General features: G+C 39.0%; 1 protein-coding gene across 2 annotated transcripts in view; it reads left to right on the top strand.

The window, feature by feature from the left end:
- The window catches only part of ATP8A2 (ATPase phospholipid transporting 8A2), a 314,756-nt gene that overhangs the window by 177,135 nt on the left and 111,029 nt on the right, over positions 1 to 26,592 (top strand). The window lies entirely within an intron of this gene.

Raw genomic sequence — 26,592 nt, 5'->3', positions numbered from 1 at the left:
TGTGGTAAGCTTAGCACAATGCTCTTATGGTGAAGCAAAGGAGGAATGTGTGTGTGTGACTTTGATTTTGTATCATTTGGGAATCTAGATTTGGATTCTCTCAAATGCATACATATCCTGAATATGTAACTTACTCTTTGTAGATGGGTGCTTTCAGGTAGACAAAAAGGTTGGATTCAGTGCCTTAAGACTGGTATCAGGTTTAAATTAGAGAGAAATGTCTGTAGTGTCCATGTAGATAACCTTTGTGGATGCTCTGGGCTCATGGAGAGCAGTATGGGACTGGCATGTATGCCACAGGACCTGTGACAAACCTGTCTAAAGCAGCAGTACTGAGAGGTCTGTCTTAAGGTAACCAAATCCTATCCAGAAAGAGAAACTTTACCTCTCAGCTCAGGTTATGTTAATCAGTTTAAGTGCAGAATATTTACGGAGGATATAGTATAGAATATGGAAGACATAAAAAACACAGGAATAAACACAGTGTGAGGAACGAAACTCAGCATTTTATTTCTATAATTTGTGGAAAAACAGGTCTTACATATGTGCTTATTTTTCTCTCGCACTGTCCATCAGCCTTGTACACAGATTTAACATGGAAAATACCTAGGGCAACACAGAATACTATCCTCTTCCTGCCCACCAAAAAAGCTGATTGCAGGCTCCAATTCAAGAAAGCATTTTTTAGTAGCAATAGTTACAGGAAACAGATTCTCCAAGGAGCCTGCCAAAGTTCTTGGAATATTGTAAAATATGGGTTTCCAACCTAATCCAAAATTGTCCAGATAGTGCTTTGCTTTTTGTTCCTAAAAATATATCTGAATTCTTTGTAGTACCTGGTTTATTTACTGCTACTGACAATTTGTTCTCAGTTTTCACACCCCTCTTGTCTGAAGAAATTCAGCATTGTGTATAGGCTGATCTCATCAACTTTAATGCATGATTGACTTCTTGTTTTTTTGGCTTCCTAATTGAGCATGTTAATCCCAAATGTTTCCAAGGAATCAGTCATGAAGATAAACCCGTGCTAATTTTCCTTTCTTTTTGTAGTGCTATGCACTGCACTGTGAATCATGAGAGAACAGTCCATCTTGCCACAAAACCAAATTGGCCCAGCTATGTAACAGCTGAGTTTGATTTTTTTTTCCCAAGCATGATGAACACTATCAGCATTTCTCTGAATTTATGGGCACTGCCTTGATTACACCCTGCAGCCAACAGAACCTGTAATTTTTTAACATTCCAGATATTATCAGTGATAAATCAGGTTCCTTTGCATGGTCTCAAAATCTCTAGATGAAACACCCATCAGATTCAGTACACACTGCAATAGGAGATATCTACTCTGATATTTTATTGGACACAGATTATGTTGAGTGCCTGGATCAATTTTTTTGTGTACATTTATGTAAGAGGAATATGAATAGCACAGTGATTCTTCCCCCCCCCCCCCCCTTGGTAAAAATGTATGCTTAATTTGGTGTGAAAAATCTTAAATTCATAATTTGGTGGGCTTATACCAAAGCAATGATAATGTTGTTCTCAAAGTTTGAGGCTATTCAATGAGAAACATTTAGTCATCTCCTGAACAGTGTGTTCTTCAAAGCCAGAATCCTTTAATCAGTAAATGTTTTTTTCACTTTAACTATGTCACCAATAAAAATACAAGTTCATGTTTAGAAGAGAGATAGCCTAATATGAAGAAGCTTTTACTAGAGAAGATAAACCTATATAATGAAAGTTAGGAAAATCCAAGCCTAGGTTTTTTTCATCACAAAACCAGCTTTGAAATTCAAGAGTTCATTGTTGATCTTTTCAGCCCAACTTTCTTTCCAAAAGCTCAAAGTTCTCACATAAAATATAACTCCTCTTATGGCCTTGAGCATGGAATTGAAAAACATTGACTGCTCTGACTCAGTATTGGATAACCCGTTGTTTTAATAAAAATATTTTTCTAATAAAAAAAAAAAAACTTTCATCTAGGCTAATTCAGTGCACATGACATTACTCGTTCATACAGAGAAGGCTAAATTTCAAAGTTGTGTTGGTGCTGAAAGTGTAGATAAACCTTATAATGGAATTACTTGTGCTTAGCACTTGAATGCTGAGTTTAGCAATGCTGTTCTGCACTGAAGCATGATTTTGAGGGTATTTTTTAAAAACCCAACACGACAGACACATCAATGCATATATGGTAATACTTCTATTCACAAGTATATCCTTTGGGCCTGTGCTGGTTTTCTTTCTGGCCTATACCCCTATAAATATACTTCCTTTAGTAGAGACATTCCTCATCTGCACGGGAATAGGTAATAACTCAGAGCAAAGTAAGGTCCTATGCATATTGTACATGTGGAGCAGGGTTTTTTGTCTGTTTTTCTTTTTGATAGATAAGTCATGGGTCTGTCATGCTGAAGATGTGACATTTCTTCATTTCTACTTGTACCTCATTGCTCTAAATAGCAATCTTCAAAATAAATTTCTACAGCAATTTACTTGCCTTTCATAGAATAAGCTGAGTTGGAAGGAACCCTCAGGGACCATCAAAGTCCATCTCCTGGCCCTGCGTAGAATATCCCAAGAGAGTCACACCATGTGCCTGGGAGCATTGTCCAAACACTTTTTGAGCTCTGTCAGGCTGGTCCTGTGCTCACTTCCCTGGGGAGCCTGTGCCAGTGCCCAGCCACCCTCTGGGTGAAGAACCTTTTCCTGATGTCCAACCTACACATCCCCTGGGACAGTTCCATGCCATTCCCTGGGGTCCTGTCACTGGTCACCAGAGAGATTAGTGGTTTTGACAATGGTAATACACAGTGCTTAGGAAGGAGGCTGAGGAGGACTTGCTCTGGTGCCAGTGACCGCTGACAGTTTTGAACAGTGAGTCTAATTCTCCTGTTTAGCTTTGAGGCACTGGCATTAAAATAGCCATGTAAGTGTGTGTGTGTTCTGTTACTTAAATACTTGGAAGGTTTCAGTCTGCCAGGGGAGAGAAAAGCAGAATTACTTCTACTTAATTAGCTGTATTTGCTGCAGTTAAACTCAGATGTTATCCTGGTATTTAAAAACACTGCTTAGCCTAGGTGTGAAAAGGAAGTTGCTGCAGTTCTTTTTGCACAGCTCTCTGTAAAACGGTTTTCAGAGTGACAGAGGGTTTGGAAATGCTGCAAACAAAGTACAATACTGATTCACAAGTCATGCTTTTGTGCAATTTCACAGTGTGGGATTCAGCTTGGAGCCCACATTTGGAAATGCGTGGTGGCTAGCCTGTGAGCAGTCTCACTGAAGTGACTGAATTGTTTTTACATTTTCTACTTTCCGGAAGATTGTTTAGAAATAAAATGAGTTTATTTGTTTCAAGCCATGTGCTAGAGTATTTTTGTGTGAGCCCAAGAAGTGCTGGTCTGTGTGGGCTGCATTTCCCTTGCCTGGACTCAAGTCTGCCTGGCTGCCAGCTGCTTGCCAGCAGTAAGGTCCAGCTACAGCTTGGGATTTTTTGAGTGTAAGAGACTTGGTCAAAACACTGAAATGTTCTGTTTTGTGTTCAGTTTTATCATCTTGAAGCATTTTGCTCATACTTTGCCTCTTTGTTCTTGGCAAGTTAAGCAAAAAAGCTAATTTTACCTGAGCACCAACAGCAGTCTTATTGGCAACTTTTCCTTTCTAATTGTTAATAAGGGCATTTTTCTGGCATCTTTGGAGGCGCTGCTGGAGTAGGTTTCTAAAGATCAGATTTTCTAGGGAGTCCTTGTAGTACAGATGCATGCAATCAATCAATTAATAACTCCTGGTGTCTTAATACCACTTCATAGACAACTCCAAAATCTTTCTGAATGCTCACTCAGGAGTGTAGGGTCACCAAATTATTGGAATATAGAATTTCTTTCCAGTATATGTATCATGAACTGAGCTGGTTCTGATTATTTTGAGGTTTCTTGGGTTTATATGCTCATGACCCAAAGAAGTTAGGGCAGAGAGCAAATTTAACTGAATACAGATTCCATTTTTAAATGCTGCCAGCAAATAATTTTGCCATTTTACTTGGATGAGCACTAATGATAAAAATACCTCTATCCAGTATCACTAATTAACCACTAGAGATTGTTTTATCTTGGGATGCATAAAAGGCATCTGTAACCTAGTTTAAATGCATATGAAGGATTTAAAATAAAACGTATCTCAGTTTGTCAAAGAAAAAAAATCTAGAGTATAGCTTTGGAGTGTTTGTTTGCCCAAGTTCACAGTCTTGAATGATTCTTTTTTACTGTAGCAGGGTCAGAGGTAAAAACTATACTATGTCTCCCATGATCAGTATGCAGAGTAAATCTGGAGCAGCACAGGTGGTGCTTTCAAATGTGCTTTTACAGCCTCTTCTCCAGTAAAACCAGTTCAGTGGTTTGACTTTATTTGACCCAAGGGGTATATGCCATGTCAGAAGAGAGAGCTCTGTGGCTAGGGGCATTAAAAAAGGTGTTGTCACTCAGTGCCCTTGGGAGTCTCCCTTCCAGTGTGGGGATCCTGTGTCACTTAACTGAATAGGCATTGGGAGGCATTGGCCTGTGTGACAGCCCACAGCAGGAGTGAAAGCTTTGAGTAACCTGTCCAAAACACGTTATCATTCCCCTCTGTACTGAGATGTTGGGTCCTTGCAGATACCTGTGAGTGCTTCTGGTTATTTCTGTGCTCTAGGAAGTAATTGTTTTTTGTAACTCCTTACATCTCCTCTATCTCTTTTCAACAAAATCATTTAGAACATGTTAAAATACACTAGAAATAGCAAATTACACCATTTACTGATAGTATTACTTTTGAATTATCCAGTTTTCTTTACTGAGGTGTCAAAAATTAGTTGTAGCTCCTGCCCCTGATATTCCATTGATAATTCATAATGTTGTCTTGTCACTTCTCCTTTTCCTCACTATTTTGAACCTGATTCCTTTCATGATCTATTGCAATTTCAGTGTAACTGCTGTGAAATAAAGGCATCCTTTATTCAGTGGGGTTTTTTTGGTTTTTTGAGCCAGGATTCGCAGCCCACTGTAATGAGATCTGTGTTAGACAAGGGAGAGGAGATTCGGAACTAATACTTAAAGACTGAGACAACCATTTTCTTAATGCATGTTTGTGGGTATACGTAAATGTGGAATATAAATGTCAGTAATCATGAGCTTAAGCTAAAACCCCAAAACTATACCCCAAAAGGCAGAGGGGCCCATTCTGTGGCAAAACAAGAGCTAAGCCTTCTTGATGCGTGTTTGGGTGTATGTTACAATTTATTTCTGTTGCATCAAGACAAAGCTATGAAGAACCACTGGTGGCTTTCTGCTGTCAGAAGAGTAAAGAAGGTCAAAACTTGGTCTGCCAGCTTTTAAACGTGACAAGATTATTTTGCTTTCTTTCTTCTTGCTGGATTTCTTTCCTTAATTGCTTTTGCATGAATGCATTTGGAAAGGGAGGAGATGGAATATATTATCCTTAGCTGTACCTAGCTTCTGCAGAGTTTAAAAAAAAGTATACATTATGGACTGCATAAATACTGTATGTTAGAAGAAGAAAACCAATACTGTGTTTTCTCATCCAACCCCAAATAAGGCTCTCTTTGCTAGTAATTGACAATGCAGATTGATTTTTTAGTGGTAATTGACTAAAATACATAGACAGCTCAATAGCAGCATAAGCTTCAGCCTTCAGTGGTCAGTAACACCTGAACCTCTCAGCATTATTTGTGATGATGGTCTCTGTGAAGTTCAATTTTGGTAGAAAAGTGAGTTTCCCTTTTCATTTTGCTGACAGTGTCTTGACCTTTTCTCCCCTTTGTTGCCAAGGAATGACAGGTGTCTGGAGCAGCAAAGTGATGTGACACTCAGCTTTGTGTCACCTTGTATTCATTAGCTTTAAAAATGACATACTTGGAAATGTGTTTATGCCCATTAATATGTCCTGATTCATGGATAGTATAGGGATAGACTGTTGAGTTGCTTCACTTTTTCCTGTTTTTCTTTTGTTTACTGTTGTTGAATATGTAAATGCATGATAGCTAGGAAATTTCAAGCTGTGGATTCTATAGTGGCATTGTTAGTCATTGTTTGTTTGCTGCAGTCTGTATTGGTGGCACCACGCTGTGTTCTTGCAGTGGGTCCAGCAGCTTTCTCTACTGGAAGCTTTGCACAGTGCTCACCTCTAAGGTGCCACTTCCCTTAGGAAGTCCCAGTCCCTCCTGCTTGTGTCATGGATGTTGCTGTACCTGTCACTGGGCTGTGCTTTCACCATCACTTGAATCCACAACTGGGCTGTGATTTAATCCAACATGAACATCCACTTCCATTAAAAAAGGCAGTCTGGTCTTCTTGTCTCCCCTGGGGTGTGTTCTTTCCTCTCTTCCTTGCCAAGGCATTGGTGTTTGCACAGCTGCAGGATGGGCTCTTTAAGGTTAGAATTCAGCCTGATGAGCTTCCTGATGTACACAGGAGCCCTTGGACAAGAGAAATAACCAGCTTTTCTGACAGAGGTATAGACTTTTGTCAGACTTGACATGTTATTTTAGTAAGGTGAGAGCCTTTGCTTATGTGTTTCTGCAGAAAACATAAAAAATTTGGAGAGGTAGTGCAAATGAAGGGCATGAATTGGTTTTTGTTATATCCCTAGTAATTGCCATGGCACAACTGCTTGGGAACTTAAAATGTACCAATTTTCCATTTTGGGCTGTCAGGGTATCTTTTACTCAAAGACAATCCAAACACAGACCTGGGGAAGAGGAGGGAAGGAAGTTGAAAAGTGGCAGTTGATCCCAAAGACATATCTGAACACAAAAACCTTTACCTATGTCAGTCGCATGCTGTTGATGTGCATAAAGGAGCTGTGATCTCTCAAAACTGAGAATGCATCAGAGGCTGTCATTTTAGCAGAATGTATGCACGATTACTAGATTTTATGGTGTGTGATTTGTGGGGTTGTATGTATGTGGAAATCTTGAAGAATGTGTGTTAGGCCATCTGGGCAACAAGGAGTACCTGATTTGTGCTGAAGCACAGGCTATTTCTGCAATGGAGGAGTGATAAAATGATAACAGAGAAAGTTCTGGCAGACTTTATTTTTCTGGAAGCAGTTACTACTACTTTTTAAGCAGCCCCTGATTTATGCTGAGTTAAAATAAGAGGGTAGGAGCAGTAAATCTAGGGGAAGAAGCAGGAATGTTACCTAAAACCAGGACAGTGCTTCAAGGGATGCCAGACATGAGCATTGCTGTTCTCTTCAATCTGACTGATACTGCTGAGAAAGCATTGTAGGGAAGGCATGAGAATGAAAGTGGAACATTTTAAAATATGGATTAGGATTGGAAATCCTTACATATTTGGCTTTGGGGAATGTAAAAAGTTACAAGTAAGCCTGGCAAGCGTTCCTTTCTTGGACTTGGTGAAGGAAGGGGAGTGTGTGTTGGTGGTCTGTGAAGGGTCTCTGTGAGTTTGTAAAGCCCAGTTTGGTTGGGAGGAGGGGAGGTGGCATTTGGATAGGCACAAAGCTCTCCCATTTAACTTTCCTCCCTTCCTAAGGAGAACGACTGTTGTGTCTTTAGCAATGAAATCTTTACCTTATTCACATTTTAAAAAGGATAACACACAGAATAATGCAACTTTTAGCATGCTGATTTTGGCACCCAAATACACTGCTGGTACATCCATTGTTTCTAGTGACTGAGACTTATGCCTGCTCACTATTAGGATAACCATGCTCACTGAGAACTACCCATGAGCATGGAAGTCTGTCTGCCCAAAAGCTTGATTTCAATTTTTTATTTTTTAGTGTGACTCTGTTCCCTATAGAGCAGATTGCCAGATCAGTAAATTACGCTCTCCGGAGAGCTCTCCTCTTGAGAAACTCAGCAGAATTCCCTGGTCATTGCCTGACACTCTCCATGTAGCTGACTTCATCAGAATCTGAGTGTTGGTGACTGACTCTGGTTTCTTGGGTGGGTGTTTGGGTTGTGTTGACTGATTCTGTCTTCCTACTTGTTTTACTGATGTGTCAGTGGGGAATCGTGTCATGTGAAGTTTTAGGTGCTCCCTTTACCCACACTGGTATCTTGAGATTCATTAGTAAATTTGTTATTGCTTTCCATGAAAATGCAAATCTGCACATTTTTATTACAGCTCCAAAGCAGCAATAAATGATACAAGTGGTGGGTACAATAAACTCCACTTGGGGTTGTGAGCCCTTGGTTAAGTTTCTCACTTGTAAGGAAAGTTGCTGCTGCATACATTTCTATAATACAAAGTCTAGCAGTACTCCTACATCTGCTGTCATGTTAAAAATAATGAAGATAGATAAAACTTTAATTATCATATTTCTCCATTTGGAGGTATAGCTGGAAGCCACTCTGGTGGGCAGCAAATGTCTGCTCTCTTCTGTTTGAACAGAGGCAATTACTATTTAATTCTAATAAATGGGGACAAACAGAACTTCACCTGCCAGGCTTCATTTATTTCCCCCACTGGCATCAGTCACATACTCCTGTAGTGAGTATGTATCTCATTTCAAAAAGCAGCTTTGGCAGTTGACTGCCTGCTTAACGGTATATGAAGAATGATATCCTACAAAATGGCTGTCGTATTTCATTTAAATAGTTCCTGCTTCCATTGCAAATATTAAATTGTCCCGACCTTATCTTGTGGAGTTTGGTACTGACAGCAATCTTGTGAGATAAACACTGCAAAAATAAAATTTAATAAGTCTTACTATTGCTTGTTAACACTTGCAGAGCTGGTGTAAATTTTGAGGGTTGTACACTTTCCCCACTGAGTGCCTGGCTCGTGCAGCAGTGTCCTGAAGTACCTGAAAGTTTTGCCAAACTGTTCTAGGAAGTCCTGAAAAATAATTTGGGGTAATACCAGCACTGTTCAGGTGCTCACTGCTATATCCTCTGAGACTGATGGCAACTACCTCAGAGAGTTGGAGGTTTAAAGCATTGTCATAGAAATATACACGTTGTTCTGTCACAGTCGTATGTTTTTTTCCTTCCAAATCATAAAAGGCTTCTTTCTGAATTGAATATGCATGTTTGTGTGTGCACCACCTGAAGGTGTCTTGCTTTACCAGCCATGCAAATGTTTAATGTCTGCTGTAAAGCAGAAAGGTACCTTTATAAAAGTTGTCAGTCACAGCTGTTTCACTATATTGGGGAAGAGGAGCAGGGGGAAAAAAACCAAGCAAGTTGTAGTGGTAGTAGTACCAAAATTTAAACAGACATACAGGTCTTTGTTTGGTGCTTCAAACAGCTGGAAGTCCAGCGCAGTTCCATCTGAGAATTAGTAGCTTAGCATATTCTATCAAAGATTAGTGAGTTTCAGCTATTTCCTGAAAAGCATTTTGAACTGAATGCCTTGGATGCACTTATCTCTTTGTGTCCTTGTATTTCTAAAGAGGAGCTATTTCTATGTTTGCATTACTCTTGCTTAAACCTGCTCCCAAACTATTTTGAAATCCCCATTGTATGTACAACAGGGGACTATAGTTGCAGTGTGTCAGACTTGGTAATTCCCAGTATTCCTCATCTTTAAAAGAAATTAGTTGCTAATGAAAATTTAAAAGGAATAGTGTGGAACAAGCATATTGCTATTAACATTTTCAGTATTTCAATTTGTGGTAGTTATTTCCCAAAATCTGAAACAAGAATTATTATATTAATAAAATCTTGTAAATTATATCTGTAGCCTAAGGAAAATTAATCTGATGCAGCTAAATAAATTGCCTCTGTGGTATAAAATGTTCAAACTTAGTGTTGCTGAAAAGAAAGTGAAAAGATTCAGCCATCTCACTCTTTCCACTTTTCCTAGAATGACAATTTTTGCAGCAACAAGTCACTTATGGTCACTTCCCTGTTGTACTGACACCTGCTTTACATAGTAATATAAAGTTTAAATAAATTACTGATATAAAGGTGAGGAAGAGCTTGAAGATACTGCATTTTGGTTTTTTTTCTAGGAAATGTGCACGTTTTTGAGATTATATCAATTGATATTGGAAGACAGTTTTGTCAAAAGGCTGTCTTGTTGGTAGACAGCAGAAAACTGACCTTCAGTATGGTTTGTTTTCTGTAGTCACTTAAATTGGGAGGGAAATAATTGGGGCAATTTCGTACTTTTTTCAAGTTTCTGTGCGCTGGTGACAATTATCTCTCAAGGCTGTTTGCCTGTCTTTCTACTCTGTTTTTGGATATGTGCTTGAACCCAGTCTCTTTCATAAAGAATATAAAAGCCTCATGCACCTGAATATAGAAAAATCTTATTCCATAGTTTTTCAGTGCGCTAAAGAATATAATGGACAATATCCAAAACTGGCAACTAGGGAATTCCTGAAGGATGACAGATTGTTGTTAGGGTGACACAAGATGTACTGTGTGTGCGTTTTTAGTAAGAATGAGTCTCTCTAGAGCCCGGGGCAGGAGGTCTTAGGAAATGCAGGAAACTTGAAGATATCCTTCCAGCTAAAGCCAACAAGAAGGTAGTGAACCCTACAGGCTTGTTGTCATGCTTGTGATAGTCTCTATCATGTTGCCACTGGTCAGGATCAGGAGGATCTCTGAACTTCTGGAGGATGTTTTCTAGGGGGTCATGGCTTTTGTAATTATCACACAGGTTATGAATACAGCTCAGAAGTGTAGCTTATGCATCATTACTGTTGGTGTACATGTCAGTCTTTCCTAGATGAAGCAAAGAGAGCCTTGTGCTGCAGCTGTTTGTTCTCTGAGTTTATTCCTGCTGGCCTACCACAGGTGATCTTATTTCTTCACAATATTTATGTGTTTTCTTGTCAAGGCTTCCCTGAAGCAATTTCACTTGTGTTGCTTTCTCTTTCTCTCAGAACTTGTTGCAAAGTTAAGTATTTACATGGTGTCTTGTATCTTTTTTTCTATAAAATATGAGCACTGAAAATGTCAAAGTGAGTCTTCATATTCCACTTTACTCTTCTATTGCAATGTCACTGCAGAATTGAGAGGTTAGAGTGAAGTCCTAAATCTTTATCAGATTTAATCTCTTTGGACCTGAAGGCAGATTTCCAACTGCCAGCTGACTGGGGCAAACCCTTGCTTTAGCAGCCAATTCATAAACTCAGAAAGGGGAAGATTAACACTCATGCTTAAAGAAAATAAAAGAAAATCATAAAATCTGTATTTTCCACTATTTGAAAAAGTGAAAATGCAGTAAAACTATTATTTTTATAGCTTATCAACAGCAATATAGCAAAATTATTTTATTAAATGGCTTGTAAATTATACATATGTATGGTTCTCTTTTTCCTTAATGTACAATTTACGTCATGGCTTTCCAATAGAGTTGTGTGGTGTGTAATACAATATATATACTGAAGTTTTGATTTGAACCTGAATAACTATATTACGTTTGATCATATATGGGTATTAAAATGGTTTACAATAAGCAGTAATCAATCCTAATAAATGACATATGTTGATACAAAGTTGTAACTCTGCTCAGTGCCCACAGCATTGTTCTGATTTGAAGTAACCCATTGCCATTAAATTGAGCACAGTGACACACTGGGCTAAATTTAATTGCCTGGTAGTTTGCTGTTTGGTTTTACAGTACCACACAAGGCCAGAATACTGAAGTCTTCAAAAAAATGAGGTGTCCAAAGTTTCAACTCTTTATCTGTCAGACATGGTGAGGTAAAGTGTAGAAGACCTTTAGAGAAAAGACTGAGAGGAAAAAACACCTTTAAATCACTCCAGGGAGAGCTTTAGAAGAGCAGAACCCAAACCAAGTGCTTCTCTATTTTCAAAGCAACATATGCAGGCATAGCTGCATGAGTCTCATTAAGTTTGTCTGAATCGTGCAGCTAAAGCCCCATGCAATGTTTTGAAAATGCAGGAAATAAAAATGGTCTTAAACCAGACATCTGGGCTTCTATCCAGTTTTCCGGTGATAACGTCTGAAGCATGCCATTAATAAAGCATCATCCATGGGCTAAATTATTCAACTATAGAACTCTTTGCAGAAGGCTTATGAGTCGGCTTTACTTAAAAAACAAAGGGAAAAAAAAAAAGCCAAAAGCTTCTGTTCACACCTCACTCTCGGCAGCAACCACTGCTAAGCACAAGGCTCTTTTCCTTTTTAAGTATTTTAACATTTTTCCCCATGTACTTTTCAATTTTTTTTTTACTTTTTCTCAGAAATTCTCACAGGGTACCCATCTGAATGTTTGGATCCTAATTTTTGTAGAATAGAGGAAGTGCTTTCTCTTTGCTGGATCCTTTATTCTCAAGTGAATTTCTATAGAGTCCAGGTGCCAGGATTGGAAAAAAACACATCTTTTCTGATGTGCAAACCCTGCTGTTTCCCTGTCTTTTGTATTTTGATGGCGACAGGAAGATAGTAATCTTAGTAACACTTTTTAGAACCTTCAAACCTTAATATTAAAAAAATATTCTTAATAGTGAGGAAGATGATCTAATTAACTACTTCCTAGACAAAGGTCTTCATGAGCAAGGTTTGGTTTTGCCTTCAAATGCCAACAAGTAAGCTGTGTGTAGCTAAGAGGTTACTTTAAGATTTCCATAAAGATAAGTAACTTGATCATATTGCTATACTGTAGTGTCAACTAGGTAAGTGTTATCAGTTTATCAAAAGTTTTGTTTTGTCTTAATCTGGTATAAGGTATGGAAGGAATTGCTAAAAATGTAGTTGTGAAAAAGTGAGTTACTTGCTTTGCTATGATACAACTGTCTTTGGTGGCTTTTTGGAACACTGGAATCTTTACAATTTGCTTGTAACCTCTCTGTCATGTTGATGGTAAAGCACGCAGAGCAGGCTAAGTAAAGTATGTCTGTAATGGCTATGGCAAGAAGGAGACCTTTCAGTTGTGAGAAATAGCTTGCAGTGTGCTTTTGTGATGTACTTTTCTATGTTGGTTTTTGTGGGTTTTTTTTTTAATTAGCCAAAGTACAAATTCTTTTGTGGCAGTGGATTTACTTCACGATATATGGTTCTGCTTTATAAAACATTGAAATTGTTGGTTATAATTCTAAATCTAGTGCTGTGTTGAGAAGAATAATTTTGCTGTATTAGAAGTAAACTTGAAAGGTTTTAAAATGTCCGTACAAATGAAAAATAACTTTTTTGAGGTTTGTGTGCTGCATCTTATGTGAGAGACCATAACACTGTGTGCAGTTAAAACCTATAACTACCAATATTCTCTTTCTTCTTTTGTTGTTCTTTGGGGGAAATCTGACACAGCAGTTTTGAGTACAGTGTCTTGTGTTAAATATTATTTGAGCTGCAGGTTTATCCAAGAGAATGAATGTGAGTTGGTGTTACATGTGCCATACTGTGAACTTGCCATATCAAATGAATGCTCTTTATTTGCTGAACATGTGCTTTGTTCTTCGTTTTTATAATCATGGGATACTCAGGAGTTGCCAGTACTCAAAGGAGTCATATAACCATTTTTTCAGAGAAGCACTATGTTCTATGAAAATTTGCCCAAAAGTAGACCTGGCAATTCCTCACTTCTGGTTGCATCTTCCCTTACATCTCTGGTTGTGTCTCTGACAGTGGACAAAAGGGAAAAAGCTTGTATGCGCTTCTGTGGAATCTAAGTATTTGTTTTCTTGCTGGTGGTCTGTTTCTTGGTATCTGAACTTGAAGTCTGGATACATGTGAAATGATTGCACTGTACTTCTGGGGGCAGCCCAGAACTTCTGACTGTGAGTTTTAGGTGGGTTCAAAACACTGGGCTCAAGTGCAAGCCTTTACATGAAGCAGAAGGTAGTGCAGGAGTTGATAGTGCAGTGGTTTATTACTACCTGGCTAAGATGGGAAAAGAACATTATGAACAGGACACCAGTGAGTCAAAGTTGAGGGATTGCCTCTCCACAAATTTCAACATGTCAAAAAGCTGATTAGTTGGCAATATGAAATACTTTGGTGTAACAAAAGATTTTTGTCAACTCTACCTAGAAAATAGGGCTGATAACCAGTATATGTGAAATAGAGTGGTATCCCAAATCTTTTGGGGCCAGGATGGGGGAAAAATATTTTTGCTAAACAATGGTGCTAAGAGGTAAGAGAAGTAGTCTTTTAATCTAAACATAAGAAAGATTATCTAAGGGCAAAAGCATTTAAGGTATGACATGTTTTTCGCTACATATGGCCCACAGCTAGTCTGAGAACTGTCACCCTCAATATGTGTAGGCCTTTAAATCATGTTGGTAGGCTTAGTACCCTCAAATACCCTCTTATCTTGCACTCTATCCACAACACGAGACCTCACTAATGCTACAAACAAAAACCTCATTCTTTCCAGCCCTTTTAAGTTTTGTAAAAAAACTCCACGCCGTTGGCCTACTCAGCACAAGCACACAAAGGCCACGAGACAGTCAACCACTATTCCTCCAGGTTGCTGACACTGGGCAGTGTGGACACAAGCCTGTTAGACTTGTTAGACACAAGTCTATGAGACTGGCAGTCAGCTCTCTGGAAGGACTGAAAAACACAGCATAGCTATTGCTTCCTCAAAAGACACCAGAGACCCACCTAGAATTGAACAAAGTAAGCCAGCCTTGTATTGCATAGGACTCTCCCAGCCTCCAGTCTCTCAGGAGCATTTTCTCAGGAAGAGTCATTTCAACTCTAAATAGAGTATCACAACAGACTTGATTTTTCATTTAAGTTTGTCTTCCATACTGCAGCACAAAAATCAATTCAATTTTAAATGCAGGTTTTAAATCTGTGGAACAAATTATCTGGGCTATCATATCAGTTTAAATCAGGCTTAGAGCATTCGCAGAACATTTGGAACCAATTTAAGTGGATTTACAGTCACATTGCAGTTAAACCACTGTAACTTCCTAGTGTAGACAAGTCCGTATGGCAGGCAAGGGAACATTTGTTTATAGTTTGGATGACTATGTGAGGGGAAAGAGGATGTCAGAAGTAGCTTTCACTTCACTGTTTGGGGACTTTAGCTCTGAAAGTTGAAAGGTGGGGGGGAAAGCTTGTTATTATACTTGCACTGCTCAAATATTAGGATAAATTTTAAACCACTTTACATTGGGTTCTGTCTCAGTCACTCAATTTTAACAAGAGAGAATGTACCACTTCATGCAACCACATCCAACCACTTGTGGAGAAATACACCCAGAATTTACATGTCAGACTCTCTTCCCTTAGTAAACTATGTGTTTTCCAGGTAAATTATAAATACAGTTAATGTCTTTAACCCAAAGCTTTTCTTTTCATCTTGCTTAATCCCCAGAAATAGTAGCCAATCCATTTTCACTGCTGTAATGTTGGGTCTTCAGATCATTTTAAGATGGCAGGTGGTTACCTGCATAACTGATCTTGTCATTCAGAAGTTGCTATTCAAAGTTGAGGTTTTATTCCCCTGAAAATAACTCATTGAGGAAAAGTCCCAACCTTAGAGCCACTGTGTGTGTGACACTAATAATTCCTGGGCTGCATGAGGCTGGAAGACCTTTGCAAGGTGCTGACATACAAATGTTTGGCCCTTGGTGCCTTCCATCATTCCTGGCGAGTTATCCTGTGTCTTGTTTCTCTTACTAGTATCAGGTTCTAGCATGAATACGTGTTCCTTTTATTCAGATACAACAGTGTCCTAATTGAATACTACTCAATATTTTCCTCTTGAGGGAAAGAGGATTTGATGGTTTAGGAAATATTTCCTAATGTAAAGGCTACAGCTTGGGTTTAATCATCTAAATTACCTCACATTCAACATGCCCTCTTTAGGGTCAAAATATATTTTATGCTTCTGAAACAGAGCGAAAGTTATTTCAACTTCCATCTGAAATCACCCCCTGCTCCCAGAAGTACAATGCAATCATTTCACATGTTTCCAGACTCCAAGTTCAGATACCAAGAAACAGACCACCAGCAAGAAAACAAATACTTGGATTCTATAGAAGCGCATACAAGCTTTTCCCTTCTGTCCACTGTTAAGAGATGAAACCAGAGATGTAAGGGGGGATGCAACCAGAAGTGAGGAATTGCCAGGTCTACTTTTGGGCAAATTTTTTCATAGAACAGGATGCTGAAGAAATCAGTTTATATGACTCCTTTTGAGTACTGGCAACTCTTGAGTATCCCATGATTATAAAAACGAAGAACAAAGCACATGTTCAGCAAATAACGAGCATTCATTTGATGTGGCAAGTTCACAGTATGGCACATGTAACATCAACTCACATTCATTCTCTTGGATAAAGCTGCAGCTTAATTTGTATTTAAAACAAGATACTATTGCAGGACTTTTACAGGGGCTTAAGAGGAAACAAGAAAATCACAAAGGAATAGAACTGTGAAGGTTACTTCATAGGCAAGGCACAGGAGACCTGGAAAATCCACAGAGCTGGATATTTGCAGATACCGAGTACCTGGAGGTGGTATGGTTTGTACTCTTTCCTAGGGCTTGGAGTGCATGTATATGCTTTTAAAAATAGGCATGTGGGTGGGATCAGCTCGTTTGTTTGAATGGCTGTGACTCTTATGCTAAGTTAGCATTTGCAGTTCTTGGTGGAACTGAGATGCTCCTCCAGGGAGCTGAGCCCTTTCCCCAGTCACTGAGACCTTGGGAACACTGATAGATGCTTCCAAGGAGAAAAGATTCTGTATCGCATATGACATAAACAGGACTTTCCTCATCCAGCTGATTGCTCCTATTGTCTGGTTACCTTCAGTTTACATTAAGTGGTTTTGGTTTTGGGGTTCCTTTGGGGTTTTTTTAATGGTCTTATTGTATCTTCATTCAAGTGTTGAATGGCTACATTCTGCACCTGGGAGAGCTACTTTTCGAGAGATGTATTCTGCCCCTACCTAGAGTGAAGGGAGAAGGCAAGAAGGGGAAAACCATAACTATTATTTAGTTGGACAAGTTTTTGCATGATACATGGTTTCCATACAGAAGAATGTCTTTTGGAGTCTGTGCTGTGTTCTGAAGAATTCACTGTCCCAATGATTTGTTAAGAGGGAATAAATATACATCTCCCCTGCATTTAATTCATCTGGCTTGGAGATTGATCACATCTGTTTATTCCTTCTTGTACTCTTCAGGTGCTTTTATGCACCTGACTCTAGTTCTGAAGTGCAGCTGCTGTTGGAGAAGGGATGTGTACTGCACCTAGACCACAGGAATCATGGTGTGAGTGCTTCCTGTACACTTGTCCCTGCCTCCCATTTTCTGCAGTATTAGAAGCTAGCAGCACTTGTTTTCTTTATGCTAGTTAGCTTATGGAAATTCTACTTGGATTATAAATTCATTTGGCATCCAAAATAGCTTTGGGGTCTTGTACAAATAGTGTTTTATGGTTTATATGTATTTGCTAATTTTTAAGTAAACTTGTTGCTAGTCTTTCATCATATTTCTTTTTTGTGTTGTGTAAAAGATGACAAATGCATCTTCATTCTCAGAGTTGGTCCTTAGAGCATTGCCAAAGCTCAAACTTCATTTATGGACTTCATTCCTGTGAGAGTCTACTCAGATTTTCATTGTGTGTAATCTTCCTGTGGTTTTGAGGAACTTGTTAAAAAGAGAAAGCAGATGTATATCCCTGGCCCATGTTTGGGGGCAATTTGATGGTCATTTGTCTTGAAGAGTTCACTCAGCAAGAAGGTGATGGTACAAGTTAATTCTCTCTGGTAAAAAATCTGCAGAATACTGTGAAAGTAAGAACTGCTTTGTAGCAAACATCATCAGTCTGCCATAGTCTCTGCTGTATTACCCAGCCTTTGAAGGAGAGACATTTATAAAAAGAAGTAGTCTTTTCTGTGTGCTTGATGTCGTGAGTGAATGTGCAATGCCTTCCTAAAGCCACGTCATGAAATCTTAGACTGAATTTGGGAATCATGTGAATGCTTTGCTCCTGTGTTTGAGCTTATAGGTTTTTCTTCTCTAAAGTATTTTTCTCAGCAAAGAAAAGCTTTCTTTTTCTTTGTACACAGCTCGATCAGAAGATACAGCAAATGCTTTAAAGACACTCCAAGAATTTCTTTGTATATTGTGCAGGGAAAGCAAGCTAGTCACTTTCCTGAAGAACTTCAAACATTATTTCTGTAGTAAGAAGTACATCGATAGGTAATTTACTAGTGAAGTGATTGCACGTGTTTACAATGTGCTGTGTATTTTGGCAAAAGATGTTTAGGACTCAATTCTTTTAGCTTTTGCCAGCACATAAAGCAATAAATGTAGACTTAAGTTACCAATATTGTATGTATTTTCTACATGAGTGGAGACATAAGGAGACTAGGAGACAGATTTTTTTGTTGTACTAGTTTTGAAGTTTAAGGGAAGGGGTAGCATATTTAAAAGCAGTTGTGTACAAAACAAAATGTTAGGTCCTGTCTATTATTAGATTGCCCCATTGACATCGAAGAAAATGGATGTATTAATAAAAATGGAACAAATGCAATGAAAGTACCGGGAAGCTTTTCAGATTGCATCGTGTGTCATAGTGGTTTTGGGTTAGAATATTGTCTCTGTGCTGAAATGCTAATAGGGTTGTGGGTAATGAGAAACATGGGCTGCTCCTGGGATTACCCTGTAAAGGTTTTACTCTTGTCAGTATGACAGAAGATGAGCTACAGTTTCTGTAGTGGTCTGGCTTTTCTGTTGCTAATTTTGCTATTTTTCTTGGGTTCCAAGCTGTCAGGAAACTTCATATAAACTTCCTGGATAAAAGTAGCTTAATTCAAGGTCTTACAGAGACTGAATTTTATTTCATAGGTAGGAAGAGGGAAAAAACAGACTTGCAAGGGAAACCTGGCCCTTCACGTAGCCATAACAGGGAATCCTAGGGGGACTGCAGTCCCAGACCTAAAATGACCTTGCTACAGAACTGCTCCTATTACATTTAATTCAGCAGCTCTGCAGAAGGATTCCTTTATGTGATGACAAGAAAAGCAAAGTCTGTGAAGCTGCATTTATAACTGTAACATAAGGGACTTCTGCAAATAAAAGTAAGAAGGGAAAGAATTGAAGTGAAATGTCCTATAAAATAGGAGCTGAATAATAACAGTCAGGGTCTTGGTCACTCTCAGTTTTATTCAGTCAGTACAGATTGCATCTCTTCCTTGGAAATTTTAAAATACTTTTGATTACTTAACACATTGCAAAGGTTCATATCCAGGAAATAAGAATGCACAACTATATTTTAACAACAATAAATGAATATTAATTTCCTTATTACTTTTTATCCTGTTGCTCATTGTGTCATATGCAGGTATAAAAGAATGCATTTGAGTGGGCTGGTAATTCTGTTAAGCTACATGTAGGTTAAATGGAAACTGCCAGCTAGACAATGCTATGAAATGAATGAAACTAAGAACAAAAGTACTACCATTTTCTTAATGAATTATACCATTCTAAACATTTATTTCTCTAATTCAATACCTATCCTGCTCCATCCTGATACCCTTTACCCCTAAGGGATTAATACTTCTACATTCATAAAAATCTTTACTCCACTTCCACTCTCCCCTTCCTAAATACACAGTATGTTTGATAATGGGGGCATGTGCTGCATTTTCTGTGCTTATTTCTGGAGCTAGATCAGTGTCATAGCTCCTGGCCTCAATCTGTTTTTGCTTTGGGATGAGAGGTGTGGAAATATTTGTTGCTGCATTCTGTGGTGATGTGTTTTATTCAGGTTGCAGTGAGCCCTAGTGCATATCCCAGGTGTGAAGAGCATTGGTGTGTTCAGCCTCACTTTTGACTCATGGTATTATCAGGCTTCAGTCACGGAGTGCTGTGTGTTCTGTTGGCTTTCTTTCTGCTTCTACATCGGTACCAGACTGGTTGATGTTTTTTGTAGCTGTTTCTCTGCTTTCTTTCCATTGCCTTTACTTGGGTTATAGTTTTAGCATCTTTTCTTCCACAATTGCCTAATCTTCTATTTCCAATACTGCTTTTCTTGCTATTGGGCATGTATTTTCTTAGTGGTCTCCAAGTGCTTAGCAGAATTTCAGCTGGATAAGTTACCTGAAACTGCTGATGTTTTCTCACTTATCAATGTAAATAGTTAAACTTCTTTCTTTCATTTGTTTATTTCAGCACTAGAGAACAAATTAGGAATAACAAATCCAAGGCACTTCTGTTATATTATCAGTGGTTAGAGATACCACATAGCTTCAGAAAAGCCAGCAGATCATTTAAAACCATATAGTAGCATGTCCTTATCTTGTGTGTGTGATATGGGTCAATTACACAGTTGTGAGACTTGTATCAAGACCAGTCTGTCATGATTATGTGCTGAGGAGATACCGTAAGCTATTAATAGCCATATTGTACTTCTCAGTTCCACAGTGATGTGCTAGTACTCAAGGGCAGTTAAAGAAGTTGATTAGGTAAATCCAAGGGGCAAAAAACCCACCAAATAAGCCCCCCCAAAGACATGTTAACGTGCCTGATTTGACTCCAACCCTGTAGTCACTGCTGCTGTGTGCATAAGGATGATGTCCATGTCAGTGGAAACCTGTCTTTACATTTGTTAGCTTTGTAAAGGAAGGCTGATGGCACTGGGAGTCCATAGCACGAGTTTCCATTGCTCAGCAGCAGACAGTGTGGCCTGGCGCGATGTTCCCAGCTTGCCAACCAAGCAGCTGAGCCCTCCTCATTCCCCAGGCTGGGAGTGGGAGGAGGACGTGGACAACAAGCTCCTGCCTTGTTTCGTCTCAGCCTGACTCCCAGCCAGAGCATGACACCCTGGGTACTTTGTAGAATAATGATGCAAATTCCCAGCATCATCAGTTGTGGCAGGTTTGCTCTAGCTATGGGTTTAGACCCCTTTGGCCATGCAGATAGACTGAAACTGCATCCTGGTAGGGCTTGACTGAACCATGCTGGGTATTAATTTCTTTTTTTGACAAGTTACTGTGTGAGTCCTGTGACTTCAAGGGTGTCCCATATATATGTACGAAAATCCTAGTGTAGCAGTGTCAGCTTTCTTCAGAAAACTTAAGGAAGGATGAAGAATAACCTCAGAATCGAGCTGCCTATATTTGTAAAAGGGAAATGTTATGAAGAGTTGCTAAATTTAACCACATCTTTTGACAAGTACATCTGCCCTTTGGCAGGGCAGGCCATTTCTAATCACATTATCATAGTCATGCTTCTGCAGCAATTAGTGTGCTAGACAAATATTAAGTCCCTGTAATACTTTACACCAAGAGAGGTGGAGAAATAGCCTGCCTTTTCTCTATGTGATTTCATAAGGTCTTAAAACCAAGTTGTGTTAGAGCTCTGAATGATGTGGTCTAATGGGCTGTGCCTTTATTTTACCAGTGACATAAACATGGATAGGATAATTTAGCATACTGATCAGATGTTCATGGAACTCCAGGGGGAAAAAAAAAAAAAAAAAAAAAAAGAAAACCACTACCCAAAAAAAAGGCATTGGCAGGGCATGCTGTGTTTTGTCATGTTTTTCAATGCAGTTATTAGTGTATTTGGGGACAAATATTGCAGGACGAGGCCTTAGTGTCAAGGTCTTTTGATGTATGCTGCATTGTCATTTGCAGGTGTGGTACCTTATCACAGTGTTCAAAACTCCTGGGATAAGCAGCATAATTGTTCTGTAGTGGGAACCACTGCAGAAAAAACCCAGATCTTTGCTAATTCTTACTTTATTTTAGGTCTTCAGAAATATTCTGAGGACTGAAATGGAAAGAATTGTGAGTCCAAGTGTGGGATGAGGCTCCTCTTGTCCTCTCCCCCTTCCATTCTGCTCTGGCCTTGCCTCTTTATTGAGTGTTACTTGTGCTTTGCAGGAAGCATGTTAGTGGCTGATCAGTTAGAGAAGAGGAGCACAAAAACTGTTTTTATAAGGAAGGTGTAAAATTTTCTGCATATTCCTCTTCTGTAAACAGTGAAAAACGAAGCTGATAAAATCTGTGCTCTTTAGTATGCTGAAATATGAACTATATAAAGTCAAGAGTAGAAAAAATAGAATAGGAAAAATAATAAATGTTCAAGATTATTTTTCAAGCTTATTTAATAAATCAGTGTTTAAAGTCAGGAAATCTCTATTGTAGTGGTTGCTCTAGTATCTATCTGACAAAGCATTGCAGTCAGTGCATAGGGTGTTTTTAATGAGACAAAAGCAGCGTGAAACTTTGAAAATGATTGTTAAGACTGGAGATGATTTTTAACCTTGAATAGGCACTTGTTTGGAGTGCACAGGCCTAGAGCAAATTCTTTTCAGTTGTAAAATATCGATCTGTTTTCAGCAAAGAATTATTAAACACTGGGGGGAATAAAAGGAGCAAGGGAAATATTCCTCAGCAAATGAAGTGAGTCTCAGACAGCCATGCCTACCCTGTCAAATCTTATTACTAACACACTTTGCCTACATTATAAAATTGGTGCTGTACATTCTCTAATGAAGGGATTATTTTAAGGCTGTAAGCATTTGGGTAGGAATAAGAGGCTGGTGTTGAGAGAGACATCTGTAATGAGAGATCTTAAATCAGGATACATTATTAATGAACTGCACGGGAGACACACAAACCTGCTTTATTGGGCAAACTGTAAATCAGCCTGTTTGGTAAGAACATGCAAAATGTGTGTGTGCTGAGAGAGGGTATTTTGAGAATTTAACTAATTTCTGAATAGTAAAGGCATCCAGTCTGGCTATAATTGGTGCCTGTGGCAATTTTTGGTACCCTGACTACATTAGCTTTCTGTGCCCTTTAGCAGAATTGGAAAAACATTTCTAGTACTCGTTAAGCTGTCTATTATCAAGCCTTCATAAATATACACATTTAGAATAGAGATGATGTGCTATCCCAGTGCCTTAGAGCGCTTAAATAAATTAGTTTGTACTATTTCAGGCATTAATTTTGCAGTAATTATGCATGAAGCAATAATGCAATTAAAATTGCCTTCCAACTTGCTCAAGTGGGAATACTTTCTGAAAATAATACTTGATCTTTTCTCAAAATACACTGTAGAGCAGGTGGATGTGCTGTGTAGCTCCAAACAGCAGTGTGGGACTGTTCTACCTCGAGATCCTCAGTTTGCCTGCAGCCGAAGTCAATATTAACCAAGTATTACCATCTGTTGGCTTTTGCTGACCTCTGGTTTATTCCCTTCTCCCCTTTCTCTAGTGGCAAAGTGCCCACGTCACAGCTGGCATCGAGTGCTTCAGCAGTGGAGTTTCTTATTTAAAGAATGCAACCCCACTTCAAGGCAGGAAACACGGGCTAGCTTTCAGTTTGCAATGTTGCAGTTTCTTTTTGCACAGTACCTACTAGTTTCACATCTTTGCAATATCTGTTATAACAAAGCACGGCAATGTATCAGCCCAGATTTCAGCCTTAGGTCTGAATCTCTTTACATTTAAATTGGACCTCTTGTTTCTTAGGAGAAAAGTATATATTTTGTAGCTGAGTTACAAATAAGCTTTTCCAGCTTTTTGGCAGCTAGGTAATAGTTAAAGTGAAAAAATTTCTTTTTTCCAGCCAGAAAAGAGGTTTAATAACTGTGGGTCCATTTGTTCATAGCAGTGCTGGAGCTGAGCCCTACAAACCCCTGGAGCTTGGCAAGCCAGGCAGACTTGGCAAGTTTTCCTACCAGCTTACTGAGTCTGAGTCAAGCGTGGCTTGTTGCAACTTCAAATATATTCAGTACATTTTGTTAACATGAACATTAAGGTGGAGAGTTTGGGTTTGTTTTTTTCATTTGTTTACCTTCAGGTGCATTACGTTCGCTCTACAAGCAGCTGGTCCTTAAACCATGCATAGCAGTTTATGGCTTGTGTTAAATTCAAAATAAATGTGTATTTTATTTAGAGTATCTGATTTACTCTTGACATGAAGATATTGAGGAAGTATGAGAAAGTATCCCGCAGTCTTTCTGTCAGTCAGCTTTTGGTAGTGTGAATCTGTGGAGAAAACAAGCAGAGCTGTTACTTCCCAGTGCATTGTGACAGTGATAACTTTTCCCCTCTGTTTGGAGCCTGTGGTGCGTGAAGACTTGTAAGTGTTGGAAATGCTCTCACCTCTAATTTTTACCTGTCTGGATACTGCTGAAAGAAAAAGAGTTTAACTTGGACTTTTGGATTGGCCAGGCACTGAACTTTCTAAATGTTAGTTCTTGCCTGTCCAAATTATATCAGCCTTTGAAATAGGGGGAAAATTTTTCTGTAGAAAAAAAATGTTAAAAGATGCTGCAGAGGACTCAAGAGTATTTACTGCAGTCAGACATCTCAATATTCTCCTAAATTGACTCATTCATCTCAATGTGGTGTTAGCACATTGGGTCTTTAGTGGATTCTGCACCATGCTGTTCTGGTACATCCTGAGTAGAAGGAATTGGTCTATTGAGTGGGTGTTTCTCACTTGTGCTTTGACAGCCTGTCTGCTGCTTTGTAAGGCATCCTAACAGCTCTGCTCTTCCCATATTTTATGTGATTCTGTTATCATTATTGCTAATGTTTTTGTTGGGAAATGTGAATCTAAGAATCCAAGATGTTAGATTTGCCTGGTTTAGGGCTTTTCATCTAGCCATGGGCTAGCTACAGACATTCTGGCTGCTTTGTTTTACCCTCTTGATGGATAATCAGCTATGTCTGTTGCTGGAGGACTGGTTGTGGGAAGCTATGGTTTCAGAAAGCAGTTGTTTCCTAAGCAGCACGAGCCAATGTTATAAAAGGCCTCATCATTTGCTACCAAACCTTTGAAGTTTGCTTTGCCCAGTGGGATCTAGAAAACTGAGCAGAGCACAGTCAGGTTGCCAACCAAGCCAGACAGGCTTCTGATTTGTGAGCTATTTATTGTTTCTAGAATTGCTGCCCTCATTCATCGTTGCAATTAATTGCAACAAGCCTGGAGATGATAAATGCCTAGATCATTATTGCTAAATATCTGGGAGCATGCTATTTTAGAGCTCAGATTCTTCCTAGAATAAACCCTCAAGTTCCTAACTTGAACACCCCAAATAAATTGTGGTTTCTTTTTGGGTCCTCAAGCTCTGTACCAAAGAGGTTTCATATGTTTCTTTTGAAGAGCTGATGTGTAGAAGTGGCTGGAACACCGCAAGGGTGAGACTGTGACTGGCCAGTGTGCTGCTTTGGGCCATTAACTGTGTCCTTAGAGTGAGGTTTAGAGAGTATTCCTTCAAGGTAGCAATGCAATAGATAGAACTCATGATAAAAAGTTGGGATGTAGAGTGTGTCTTCTGTCCTTCTTCTGGACAGAGCTGGTGAGGTGAGTCCTTAAAGGCTCTTTTAATTGAATGCATGTTTGGCAATGGGAAAGAACAAGGCACTTTTTTTAGCAAACCCAAGAAATATTTTGCAGTTTATACTAGGCTGGTGCATTTCATCTAAGTGACAGAGGAATGAAACTGTTGGCCCTTAAGAAAATTTACAAGGGCACTTTGTAAACTGCAAGCTGCGAGAGGGGCAGCAGGTATTGAAAAGTGCAAGCTTCAGAGTAATATAGTCAGAAATAAATAGAACCTCGCTACTTGAAAGAGCAGCTGACAGTTTAAAAAATTGCAGGAAGTAATTTTAAACAGATTACCAACTGTGCAAAGCATAGCTATAAACAGATGAGTTGGAATCAGTGTCATTGTTTCTTACTTGAACAATGAGAGTTCATTAGAACCGATGATTAATATCAAACAAGAATGGTGATATAATAGCTGTAAGAATTGAGAAATAAGAGCTCAACTAACCTGGTCTCTGGTTGTGAACAGTGGTAGTTCTCTGGCAGACTCATCTGGTCTCCAGCATTCCTTCTGTGATTTTTTATTTTTTTTTCAAATTGCCTTTTGCATCTACAGCATCATCTGGGAGACATTTCCATAGGCCAGCCATATATTGTGTGAAAAAGTTTCCCTTTCTCCTTTGGTGTAGCATGTGAATTTCATGTCTTGCAGCAGTGCCTATTTGAACAGCTATGTGTTATTCTTTCCAACCTTGTAAATACTTTAATATTGCATGAAGTTGCCTCTGTCCCATGTTAGAGTCATGGTCTGTTTAGATATTGCATCTATGAAAACAGTGATAGGTCTTGATGCAGTCTCATTTTCTACTTGGTTTTTGGGGTTTTTTTTTCCCTGATTATTCTGTATTCATTTTGGGTGGGAGCAGGGAGAGATCAGATGATGTACAGCTAACTGCTTGTTATCTGAGATATTCTGCTAGGCCACTAATACTGCACAAGTGAGCCAGAGAATAAATGATGCTGGTAGGAGAGTGCTGCCCAATGAGTGACAGAATGGTGTCAGAAAAGATACCTGGCACTAAGTGCCATGGGCTCTCAGGGAGCAGGAAGGGAATGGGCATGGTTAGCACTTGGCTGATCTGCAATACATAGTGCATCCAGTGCAACATGGACTTGTGAAGTAAATGCAACACAAAATATGTTGAAACAGAGTGGTTAGAGGGAGTGTTCTCACACACAATATTGAAATAATTTTGAACAAAGTAATATGGTGTACTGTAGATTTTGAAAGGGACTGTTGCCAGAAACTCTCAGAAATCTTTTGTTATCTAATAAGTGTAATGATTTCACATACAGACTGTTTCAGGACACCCTTAAACTGCTATTGTTCTTTTAGTTTCCA

The sequence above is a fragment of the Melospiza melodia genome, chromosome 2, assembly GCF_035770615.1.
Source record: "Melospiza melodia melodia isolate bMelMel2 chromosome 2, bMelMel2.pri, whole genome shotgun sequence".
Taxonomy (NCBI): Eukaryota; Metazoa; Chordata; class Aves; order Passeriformes; family Passerellidae; genus Melospiza; species Melospiza melodia.
The sequence above is the reverse complement of the archived record's forward strand: the minus strand, read 5'-3'. Positions and strand labels throughout refer to the sequence as shown.